This window comes from Malaclemys terrapin, chromosome 8 (assembly GCF_027887155.1).
Source record: "Malaclemys terrapin pileata isolate rMalTer1 chromosome 8, rMalTer1.hap1, whole genome shotgun sequence".
Lineage (NCBI taxonomy): Eukaryota > Metazoa > Chordata > Testudines > Emydidae > Malaclemys > Malaclemys terrapin.
In genome coordinates, this window is record NC_071512.1 from 43,720,098 (window position 1) to 43,732,441 (window position 12,344).

Here is a 12,344-nt window from a genome sequence, read left to right on the forward strand (position 1 = left end):
AGCTTGGTAAAGTTTAGGAATTAGATTGCGGTTTTATCCTTTTGTAACCAATTCTAATTTTTATGCCTGTATCACTTATGTGGGGAAATAGAACAGGGGGGCCTTCTTTTTGATAGCCAGAGCTGTGAATCTGAAGGCCCCGAAATAAACCCTCCAACAGAGATCTGTTATGCTGACTGCCCTTACGTAGAGCAATACAGGCCTAAGCCTGAGCAAGACTGAACAACACAGTTCTCTGCCAAGCTCGGTCAAGGGTAATGGCCAGAGGAGGGGGTGGGGGGGGGAGGTGGAAGAAGAAAAACACAGAACAATGCCAAAGGTTACAACAGAAACTGCTTTAGCAATATAACAACCGCAAGTTTATGAAACCGCTGGAAAAATAGAATATCCACTTACATTAAGAAATTGCCTTTGCAAAGAGCTAATCATTCCTGCAGTTGCAGCTATCTGCAAAGTTTTCCAATTCTAGCTATCTGCAAAATTAGCCAATCATAGATCTTCTTTTAGCATCCCCTGATAAACCCCCCTTAACCCTTCACCGAAAACCCCTGGAAAATAACATGTGCCTTGCCGAGAAATGTACCCAAACTGGTGCCAAGTACCACCCCTAGGGAAAACCACCAAGCGTCCCTCTACCCAAATAAACACCCAACTCTTGGGAAATAATGAGGAGGGTGGAGGAGGGGCGGGGCTGACCCCAACCCCAATTTCTTAATTCATGACGTATTGTTTGTACTTTGCTTGCGGTTTGACGAAATATAAGCCGTTTGCGTGCGGCCCTCGGTGTGTCAGTCTTCGGACTGCACCCCAGTGCACTGGTATGTATGTCAATAAACTGGCCTCAGGCTTGAGTCTTTGAACTAAAATCACTGCATGGGTGTCTTTGACCACAACAATTCGGGGGCTTGTCTGGGATCACTCGACGTCCCACCGGACCGGAGGACCGTGGACCGCTTCCACACTGATCCCAGGCTCCAGGTAAGAGACCCTTGTCTCTATTTGGGCTTCGGTGGGGAGCTGCCCTTAGGCTCTGGGTTCAGGTAAGGACACGCTGTGATCCGAACTTTTGAGGCTAGACTCATTTGCCTGACGCCTGTTCGTTTTGTGTGTGTCCGTTCTGTAACTTGTCTGTTTAAATTCTTGCATCATGCTATGCTATCTCTATCATTGTTTACTTAGGCTATAAGCTAGAGGGTATTGGGGACTGTCTGTTTGTGGTGTGTACACGAGGGTCTTAGACCCAACGGTTTCCTTGGAACAGCCTCGGTGAAATTACTGGGACATCCGTCTGGCAGTTAAACACTTTTAGAGTGCCAGCCCAGTATAAAAACAAGTTTCGGATGACAGGAGATTATTCAGGCAGGAACAGAGGCTAAATAGACTGTGTGGTCTCTCCGGAACATAAAGGAAACGGTTACTAACCACCTGAACAGGGAGTACGCCAAGCTCCTATCCTTTGCTTTTTAAGCTTTCTACTTTGTCTTAGTCAGCTTTGTGGCTCACGCCTTTGGGGGGTGGTTCCCCCGGAGGGTGAACGACAGGCTGCTGAGGAACCCCGGAAAGGTGGACCCATAGTGAGTAGGGGATGGAATCCACCCCCTGGAACCTACTGCAGGCGGGGTAAGGGACCGAGGATAGCGGAGACCCCCACCTTGTTGGAGCTTAAGCAGTAGGGTGAGGCCAGGTCACTCTGGAACCGACTGCGAGTGGGGTAAGGGACTGGGAATACCGGAGACCCCGATTGCGTAAGTGGACAGGGAATCTCGGAGCAGCCGAAGGGGCAGGCAGGGCTCCCACCAGCAATAGGCTGTGTGGCTGGGTTGGCCCTGTGACCCGGGGATTGGCAGAACTCCCACCAGTATTAGGCTGGTGGCCGAGTAGGACTGTCATAGTAAAGATTACCCTGGTTTAGGTGTGGTGTGATTGTGGGTCGTAAGGTGGTCCCAGGACCTGCTATGGGCGGGGTAAAGGACCGAGAATAGCAGAGACCCCCACTTTGTGTGAGTAGTAGGTCCCCATCCTTTTTTGCCCATTAAGTGACGATTGCATCCCTCCTTGCTCGGAGAGCAGGGAGGCCCTGGGAAACCACCCGCGTACTCCTAGGTAGTAGAGTAACCCATCCCGTTCTCTTGAAGGCGGGCCGGTGCTCTCTGCTGGGGGAGGGGTGTGCGGGGACCAGGACTTTCCTAACCTTTCTGTGTGGTTGACCTACGACCAAAACCTTACCCCAAATTTTCCCTTGGAGCATGGACTCGCGTATGGAGTGAGCTCCAGCCCCTGGAAATCATTTGCCAAAACCTGGGGCAACTGAGCATCCTACCCCGTTCCTCTCAGAGGCGGATTGGTAACTCGTTGCTGGACAGGGTGCATGCGAGGACCTCCCTTTGTAAATCCTCCCCAGTGGCGTGCATGTTGGGGGATTGGCATCACCGGAGTTATAGAGGCTAGGAAAATTGCTCTCGCCTGGAAAGGAGACCAAGGCTTACTGCAGTGTTCTAGTGTTGTTGTGTTGTTTAACCACTCTGTGTATAATAGTAATTGCTTTGTTAAATAATTAATCCTCTCCTACAAGGGGGTTAGCAAAAAGCCCACCCTCCTTGCTGAATTGATAGTAAAACAATGCCTGTGCCCATGAAAAGAAGGATTGGGCCCAAACGGGCAGGCAACTGCAGTTTAAGGAAGTTAAAAGAAAGAAAGTAAAAAGTTAACTCTGTAATTACTGGTGGGAATTAAGCAGTGAAACTATAAATAAATGTTAAAAGAAAAATTCTTGGTTTCTTTGCAGCCATTCCTGTGGGAGTGTCTGTAAATAATCCAGGCAAAAGGTTATATAGGTAAAATCAATTGACTATGAAAAAGTTAGTTAAATTTGTTAAGAAACACTCCTGATGTGTATAATTTTTGTTTTATAAGTTTAAAATAAATTAATGTTGTTTTGGGGTTATAGAAAAAAAAAATACTTTTGCCAAATAAAGTAAACTAGTGTTGTTTAATTTTGGTATTTAGCATTTAATCCTTAAAGTAACTTAATGCTTTACAAAATGTAAATTGTTTTAAATAAAGACCAAAGTTGTGGCTGCAGCAGGGTAGCCAAAGCCAGGAAAATGGAAAATTTTAAATCTGTTTTGGTAACATATACCAAATAAAAGCAAATATCAACTAAAAACCACAAATTGTTCTTGAAGTGTTGCTGGGTACACCTTATACCCTGATCACCTTTGGCGCCTCAGGAGCTCTGGCCCTATTTGCTCGCGTGCATCACCGGATGACTGTGCACCGTTGATTGCTGCAGTTAAGTAAAACTTTTCCTTTGTGGCCCAGCACTACTGCCAGCAACATAATGATTAGGCAGGCAGCACTTTTCCCTCTTTGGAAACTTTCTCTAAATATTTGGATTAATTTTATTCAAATGTTTAAATGTTAGAATTGTAAGTATGTGTTAGTTTTAGTAATGTATTTTCTTGTAAAAAGGACAAATGCAGGATCTTGGGCAGAGGTTTTACAACAGTTTTTGCATTGGTAGAATATGTCATACGGGGGTTGTTGTGAAGCTTTTGCTTAAGGATTTTGTATCACATTCTGGCATATCTGAACTGATTATAAAAGAGCTATGTGCAGCTTCACAAATCCAGTATGGCCAAATGCCCTTTAAAGGCCACTCCCAATCAAAAGACCAGATTCAGCCCTCATAAAATTTTTACCAGGGCACCCAATGCAACTACCGACAGTGCTCTGCTGGCCCTAGCTCAAATAAACAGTCGTTTAATAAATTACACAATAGTCAGGCACTAACAAAATGTGTTAGGTCTTTTTATATACAGCAGTCCTGCCACACGCTGAAACCAGAAAACTGGGTCTACATAAAGGTCCATCAGCAAAGAACTGCCCTGGCCCCATGCTAAGGGACTCTTGTCCGCTGACAAATCCACTAAGCCTTTGGACCTTGCTAAGAAAACAACTTCTCCACCTGAGGCCATAATAAAGCCTCCAACCAAGCAAGGTGATTGTGCTAGTAACCCCTCTGTAATAGGTCCTTGCCGGGGCTCGACCTTCTGGGCAGGAGGGGAGCCACACTGACTCACTACTGTGGGAACAAGCAGTCCATTAGTCCAGAGGCTCCGGCCCTCTGGTGCAGGGGCGGAGCAAAGCCGACAGCTAGCTCAGGGCTCAGGCCCTCAGACAGGGGCTGAGCAGGCAACCGTTAGTTCAGGGCTCAGGCCCTCGGGTGCAGGGACTGAGCAGACCACAGTTCGTTCCAGGCTCAGGCCCTTGGTTGCAGGGGCTGAGCAAGCAAACAGTCAAAGAGCCCAGGCCCTGGATCAGGGCGGGGCACGCACAGTTATAGCTCAGGCCCTTGGTTGCAGGGGCTGAGCAAGCAAACAGTTAAGGAGCCCAGGCCCTGGATCAGGGCGGGGCACACACAGTTATAGCTCAGGCCCTTGGTTGCAGGGGCTGAGCAGGCAAACAGCTGGGGTACGCCCAGGCTCCTACAGCCGAGCGTTGGGTGAGGGGGAAGCCTGCCACCCGTGAGCGGGGGTGGCAGGGGGGAACGCAGGCCCACCCACTCCACTGCGTTCCAGCCCGGGGCCCTAGCAGCGGTTACTACCGCTGCTGGTCAGTGGGGTATCCTGCCCGAAACACACTGACATTGGCTCACATTCGTCTGCAGCCTGACCGGGGTCAGCTACCCCCGGGCTACTTCCAGGTTCCCCCTCAGGGCCTACCTCGTTCGTGGCACCGGGCTCGGGCCAGTCCAGCTGCATAGGCTCCTCTCGGCCAGGGCTTGGTGGCAGGTCCGGCAGCTCCGTCGGGAAATCAGGCCAACTGCACTCGGGCGGCTCCTCCGGGTAACAGCAGGGGCGGAGGGGTTCTGGTGCGGTCTCGCCTTCAGGGTTAGTGTGGGGGGGCTCCAAGGGTTCCTCCCAGCGACAGGAGCGGACGGGCTCCAGCGGCTCCTCCTCGTAATGGGCCCGGGGCAGCTCCAGCCAGTTAGGGTCCTGACCTCGGGCCTTGGAGGTCTCCCGGCCGGGAGCTCCCGGCCACACGTCTGCTCCCTGTGGTGGCTGGCGGCTGACTGAGCTCTGGCGGCCGGCCTTTATACTTCCTGTCCCGCCCCTTGACTTCCGGGGGGGGGGGGGGGGGCGGGAACAGGCGGCGGTGGCTCCACCCACTCCGGTGCCTGCAAGGGTGCTCCCTCTTCTGGGCAGGAGGGGAGCCACACCGACTCACTACACCCTCCCTTGCAGCCTCATTGCCAGACAGCTAAGTGAACTAAGACTACGAAATCTTGAAGAATAACTTGCGGAAGCTAGCCAAAACTACCTGAAGATATAACTTAATATTCCTCAGCCTCTCCTCCTTAACGAACTTGGGGTGTGTTGCGGTATGATGCAGGCTAAATTGGATCAGTAGTCTCCGGTTTGGCCTGTGTCGTATTGCGGTGTACCCCGGCTCTACATGGTTGCCCACCGTTGTGGTCCCCACTCCCCAGCTACTCCCCCTCGTGTCTTCTCCAATTCCCATACAAATCTGTCTGGCCATAGCCTCAGAGAAAAAAAATTCAAGTCTCGGAACAACAAATGTGGTATAGCACACCCTACCAACAGGATTGTTCTTTCCAATGGTGGATTGTGCTAAATGCTACTATAAGAACAATCACCTTCTCACTCCCCCTCTCAGCTTTTCAAATAACTACCCAGTACCCAAATTGTTCTCAGGGAGCGGCCATTTGACTGGCCCAGCTTGTGCAGTGGGAAAGTCTTTATCAGGGAAAGGGAGGATTGGTGGAAGGGGCTTACATGGCCTAACTGGAGCAGCCGCTATTTGAACAATAGACAAAGCCCAGGATCATGAAAAACGTCTGGAAAATTTGGAAAGAGCATCAGGCCTCCTTACTGAGGTAGGGCTAACCAACACCTATACCAATATAAAGGTGCCGCCATGCCTTGTCAGGACTGGGAACCACAACCCAAACCCTCCTACAAAAATTAATAAACACCCTTGCCCTAGTAGGAAAGGACACTGGCTGGGATTCAGCTTGTAGCCAAATGCAGGGTTTCTTTAACAGTCTCTTAGCAGAAATGTGAGGCGATGTCCTAGGTCAGTGATGGCCCAAAATCCTTACCACTACTGTGGGAGTGCCACCCGAGCTGTGGAAGTGGAGACATACGTGGACATTGTCACAATGGAGCTGTGACTCCGTCGCATGTACCTTCCAAGCTTTGGGACCTATTAATGGCACCTGGGCTCCAGTGCAATTGCTTGTGCCTGGGCCATGGGCAAACTGTCTATGGGACTGGGTAATCAATCGGCAGGTATGGGAAGTCAAACCACCCCACGGACCTAGCCGTTTCATCACCACTCCCCATGATTTCGCTGCGCAACATGTCTGGGTGGGAATCGGAACCTTGTGGTCTTTGTGGCCCTTGGAACCCCCACAGTTGTCCTGCCTCCGCAAGCTGCATCCTGGGGAAGTACTCAATGTCTTAGATATGGCCTGTTGGGAAGGGGAAGCAATAGGGAAAGACCCAGAAGGAAAATTGTTATTTAATAAAAAAGATGGGTGCGCCCTGCCATCCAGTCCCCAACTCCCTCTTCCTTTCCACCTTAACTTAACCACTGCACAATGTAGCCATTTCATCACGTGGCCTGGTATGCCCCAAATCTATGTGTCCCTTCACCCAGCCATCCCCCTTACTTTTGATTGGACTTCCCTCATCTCTAACCGTTTCTTAAACTTAACCTCTCTATTCTCTCTCCTCTCTAACATGTCTTACCTTCAAACCCAAATCCATGTAATAGAAATTGAATATAATAAGACAGCCAAAGCATTTCAGGCCGTTTACCGATTAGGTGCCCTATGTTCTTCCCACGACATTGCGTGTTTTATCTCTAAAGGAATCACCCAACTTGCACCCAGCCTCCTCACTTCTTTAGTCTTAAAAATTCTGCTTGGTATTACCCTTGCAATCTGTTGCGGGTTGTTGATTGCCGTCCTCTGTTGATTATGTAGAATATGCCGTTTGCCCCAGTTACAGCCTCAACCACCACCCAAAGCCCTATTCTCTTCCACAGATATCACCGATCCTACACTCTATTGTTCCACAGACCCGGAGATTAACCACCTTTGTATTAATTCTGAATCCGAATAATGTCCTATGGCCTCTTTGCTAAACAAGAATAGTGATGCTTGTATGGCATCAGAGGAGGGAAATTGTGGGGAAATAGAACAGGGGGGCCTTCTTTTTGATAGCCAGAGCTGTGAATCTGAAGGCCCCGAAATAAACCCTCCAACAGAGATCTGTTATGCTGACTGCCCATACTTAGAGCAATACAGGCCTAAGCCTGAGCAAGACTGAACAACACAGTTCTCTGCCAAACTCGGTCAAGGGTAATGGCCAGAGGAGGGGGCGGGGGGGTGTGGAAGAAGAAAACCACAGAACAATGCTAAAGGTTACAACAGAAACTGCTTTAGCAATATAATAACCGCAAGTTTATGAAACCGCTGGAAAAATAGAATATCCGCTTACATTAAGAAATTGCCTTTGCAAAGAGCTAATCATTCTTGTAGTTGCAGCTATCTGCAAAGTTTTCCAATTCTAGCTATCTGCAAAATTAGCCAATCATAGATCTTCTTTTAGCGTCCCTTGATAAACCCCCCTTAACCCTTCACCGAAAACCCCCGGAAAATAACATGTGCCTTGCCGAGAAATGTACCCAAAGTGCCAAGTACCACCCCTAGGGAAAACCACCAAGCGCCCCTCTACCCAAATAAACACCCAACTCTTGGGAAATAATGAGGAGGGTGGAGGAGGGGCGGGGCTGACCCCAACCCCAATTTCTTAATTCATGACGTATTGTTTGTACCTTGCTTGCGGTTTGACGAAATATAAGCCGTCTGCGTGCAGCCCTCGGTGTGTCAGTCTTCAGACTGCACCCCAGTGCACTGGTATGTATGTCAATAAACTGGCCTCAGGCTTGAGTCTTTGAACTATAATCACTGCGTGGGTGTCTTTGACCACAACAATTATAATCACTTCAAATCTGTCTTCTTCTAGTTAATAAACTTGTATCATTGTTTATCTAAACCCGTGGGCTTTTGGTTGAAGTATCTGGCAAATCTCTACTCAGGTTAACAAAGGCTGTTGCATATTCATTACCCTTTGATGGAATGACAAACATTTAATGAGCTTAAACTGTTCAAGCCCTCCCCACCTCCAAACTGTGTAAGATGCACATTCCTGGGGTGCAGCATCCACTGACTCCCTGGAGTCCATCACAGAAAGATGGATGGATGGATGCCTGAAGTTCTCTGCTTGGGTCCCTCATTGTGATCCTCTAACCTGCGCCCTGTCCCTATTTGTTCCTCTTTTGTCCCCTGTACTCAGTTGGTGTCTGGGTTCTCTGGCTCCTCTCCCACCTTGATAGCTGGGCCTTCCGTTCTTGGGGGCTCTCTTCCCACCAGTCTCACTCGTCAGAGAGGCTGGCACTCTTCACCCCAGCTACATTTCATTAAATGAAATATATATGTACACACACACACACACACACACACACACCTGCAACTGCCTCCCACACCACTCTCCAATCAACCCAACCAAAGGAACACACCAAGAGCCATGACACATGCAGACTTCATAGGTGTTTCACTTACATTTATTATCCTTCTAAACTTGTGCATTCTTAAGCCCCTCTACAGAATGATGCTGGTGCTCATTTAAGAACGGAAGCAAAGAACTTTCTGAATTATCCTCTCTACATTCAAGTGCATTCAATGTGCAGTATATTAGCAAAAACACACTGCCATGAGAAAGATAAGTGTCTTCTCTGCAGAACCATAATTGCATTCCTTTCCTGTACCTCATATTCACACTTAACAACAGTATATGAGCATCCACGTCAGCCACCAATTAAGAAACATTCTTTCTAAAAAATGAAGTGCTATTGAAACAAACTGGCCTCTCCAAGGCTTCAATTATATTTTAAGATAAATGTGCCTTCCCCACATCTCAATTACAGGGCTTGGAAATCTCTGACAATTTATTTAGTTATTACAATTTAAGTATCCTTCACTTGGAGCTCCTTACAGTTATGAAGATATACAGTGCAAAATCAGAATCCTCCAGCCCCAGACTGAGCTGTGCATAAAGCATAAGGACAAACCTGGTCCACCATGCTAAATACATGGTAATAACCGCACCTCCAAGCTCCCTATAACTCTAAGGGATCCCAGCCTCTTCTTAAATGGCCACAAAAAAGAAGAGACTTGCAGCTTGCTCAGAAGGATAATGGGAGGAAGGAAATTCCAAAGCTAAGGCCCCTCGTAGGGAATAGCCGTCTGTCAGCTTCTTGGAGCATAGCTAAGGGATCTGTAGCTCAAGTGCTCCACAGGCATCGGTCTGTCATGATCTCAGGATGCCAATGCATGGATAACTGGAACAAGCACTGCACCAGAAAGAACAGGCCACACTGGCTTTGCCAGACCCAGATGGAAAAGGGGCTCTTGGCTGCAGGTGCTGCATGAACATCGGCTAGGCTATAACTATACTCCTCTGCTATGAACCTGCATTGCACATGGTGGAGACCTTTTCTCTTTGCATTGATACAATCTTTGCTCTCTCCTCCCCTTGCATCTCCCAAGCCAGCAATATTTTTTCAGTCTTCTGTGGGTGGAGCCTGCTCTCCAACCTCATTCAGATTCTTCGTTCCACTGCCCCAGCCAGGTTAGACAAGACAGAGGCAGAGCTGGCTCTTGTCAGTTTCCTGATGGCACCCTGGCCTGCCACTCCTCACTAACCCCCCCTCCCTTTATGGGCTCATATGTATGTTGAGCTGCAGAGGTGACAAGACCTGCTCTACTCTTCTTGAGAGAAGAGGGAGAATCTCAGAACTGCCCACTAGGACTGCTAGCACCCACTGAACACGGAGCATATACCTTGCTGTTTGCTAAAGGGTTTCAAATTCATGTTGAACTGGGAACGTCATCTGACAGTCTGAATGCTAGTGACAGTCTTGAGCCAAAATGCTGGAAGGGAGCACTTCCTGAACTTTGGGGGAGTTTGGATCTGTGGCCAGGAAAAACTTCACCGCCTGCCCGCTCCCCTTCTATCATGGGCTTTCTCAAAGGTTCCTATGCAAACACCCAAACTTTGGGAAGATTCTGAGCTTTCCCACACAGTCCAATCTCTGTTCTCTCTCCATCTCACTCTTCTTCCTTCTTAATTCACATTCTATGTTTTCCCTTATCTAGAGGGACTGACCAGGTCCTACTCATCTGTAGCTTCCTGTGGCATGCATTGCCCTCAGGGCCCAGATAGCCAGGCTCCATGGCAGGTCAAAGATTTCGAAGGATTAGTGAACCTGCTTTAAAAACCAAGCTTGAGCCATACAAACCTAAATGGGTTCTTAACATGCAAATACTTTCTTTGGTTTTGACCCACATAGGTTTGCAACCTACCACCAAATTGCATCTCAAAGTGAAGTTATAAACCTCCGAGTTTGACATGGGAACTATGCGAAATGATGGATTTCACATGATTTTGATGCAAACACATAAACCAGCTGCTGGTGTACTCAGAACTGACTCTAGAAGCCTTGAGAACATCACTGAAGCCATTTGTGAACCTGGGCCGAAACTTTAGTCTATAATGAGACCCCAAGCCTGCATTGTTACAGAGGGTTGTCGCTTCACTGAGAACATTTTGTGCAGCCCTAGCTAAAACCCTCCAGTCCCGGCCTACCTCTCCCGGGGATCACAAAGCCAATGAGGAGGCTGTGCCCTTGTCCAAACAGACTCCACAAATCCAACTTCCTCCCTTCTCAGGCCCTTCACAATTCCATGCTTCTGGGAAAGCAGTTTGTTTGAGGAGCCAGTATCAATAGCTTTTTCATTTTTACCCCCGTGATAAGATTTTGTGGCTGGACTGGAGAATTACTATGCCAGTCTAGCTCCCTGGGCCTATACAATAGCTGGACACTCTGTATCCTGGCAACAGATGGCCAGGGGTCCATCCTCTGACTAAATTCTCTGTTACTAGCAGTACCCTTCCAGCTACTTCCCCCTTCCCTGGGGCCTCTCGCACCTTTGGACAAGGTAAACCTGGTTCGCAGCCATCCTGCTCTCCCTGTGTCTCCCCACACTCAGTGTGGGTCTCAGCTCCCCTTGGGCTCAGATCCACCCCTGCTGTCCCAGTGAGGGTAGGCAGTGAGCTCGCTGCTGTAGTCACAGAATCAGAGCCAGAGTGAGCCACCTGTCTCATGTGCAGGGGGGCGAGGTGCTCCCTCCATCCCACTCAGCTCCAGCGTTCTGGTTGCAAACAGGCAGGGCACCTGAGCTTAGCAGCTCCTTCCCCCTGCCAGCCAGCTCCTTTGGAGAGGTAGATACGCTGGAGGGTAGGGATAGGGTCCAGAGTGACCTAGACAAATTGGAGGATTCGGCCAAAAGAAATCTGATGAGGTTCAACAAGGACAAGTGCAGAGTCCTACACTTAGGAAGGAAGAATCCCATGCACTGCTACAGGCTGGGGACCGACTGGCTAAGCAGCAGTTCTGCAGAAAAGGACCTGGGGGTTACAGTGGACAAGAAGCTGGATATGAGTCAGCAGTGTGCCCTCGTTGCCAAGAAGGCTAACGGCAAACTGGGCTGCATTAGTAGGAGCATTGCCAGCAGATCAAGGGAAGTGATTATTCCCCTCTATTCGACACTGGTGAGGCCACACCTGGAGTATTGCATCCAGTTTTGGTCCCCCCACTACAGAAGGAATGTGGACAAATTGGAGAGAGTCCAGTGGAGGGCAATGAAAATGATCAGGGGTCTGGGGCACATGACTTACGAGGAGAGGCTGAGGGAACTGGGGTTATTTAGTCTGCAGAAGAGAAGAGTGAGGGGGGATTTGATAGCAGCCTTCAACTACTTGGAGGGGGGTTCCATAGAGGTTGGAGCTAGGCCGTTCTCAGTGGTGGCGGATGACAGAACAAGAAGCAATGGTCTCAAGTTGCAGAGGGTGGTGAAGCACTGGAATGGGTTACCTAGAGAGGTGGTGGAATCTCCATCCTTAGAGGTTTTTAAGGACCGGCTTGACAAAGCCTTGGCTGGGATGATTTAGTTGGTGTTGGTCCTGCTTTGAGTAGGGGATTGGACTAGATGACCTCCTGAGGTCTCTTCCAACCCTAATATTCTATGATTCTATTATTCTACATTGACAGCTTCAGTCCCAGTCGATTGGTCCCCTGGATTCAACTTTGAATCCTTGGCTGTTACTGATGCAGGGCCTGGGTCCTGAGTCATTCCCCAAAAGAATGTCAAAGCTGATGTCCTTGAGGACCCCAACTACCAGCCACCCTGA

General features: G+C 48.9%; 1 long non-coding RNA gene across 1 annotated transcript; it reads left to right on the top strand.

Moving 5' to 3' along the window:
* The first annotated feature begins 604 nt into the window (after positions 1-604).
* Positions 605-7,996, top strand: LOC128842404 (uncharacterized). Its single transcript, XR_008445984.1, has 2 exons — positions 605-4,847; positions 5,247-7,996. It is a non-coding gene; the product is annotated as an uncharacterized LOC128842404 (long non-coding RNA).
* The last annotated feature ends 4,348 nt before the right edge of the window (positions 7,997-12,344 follow it).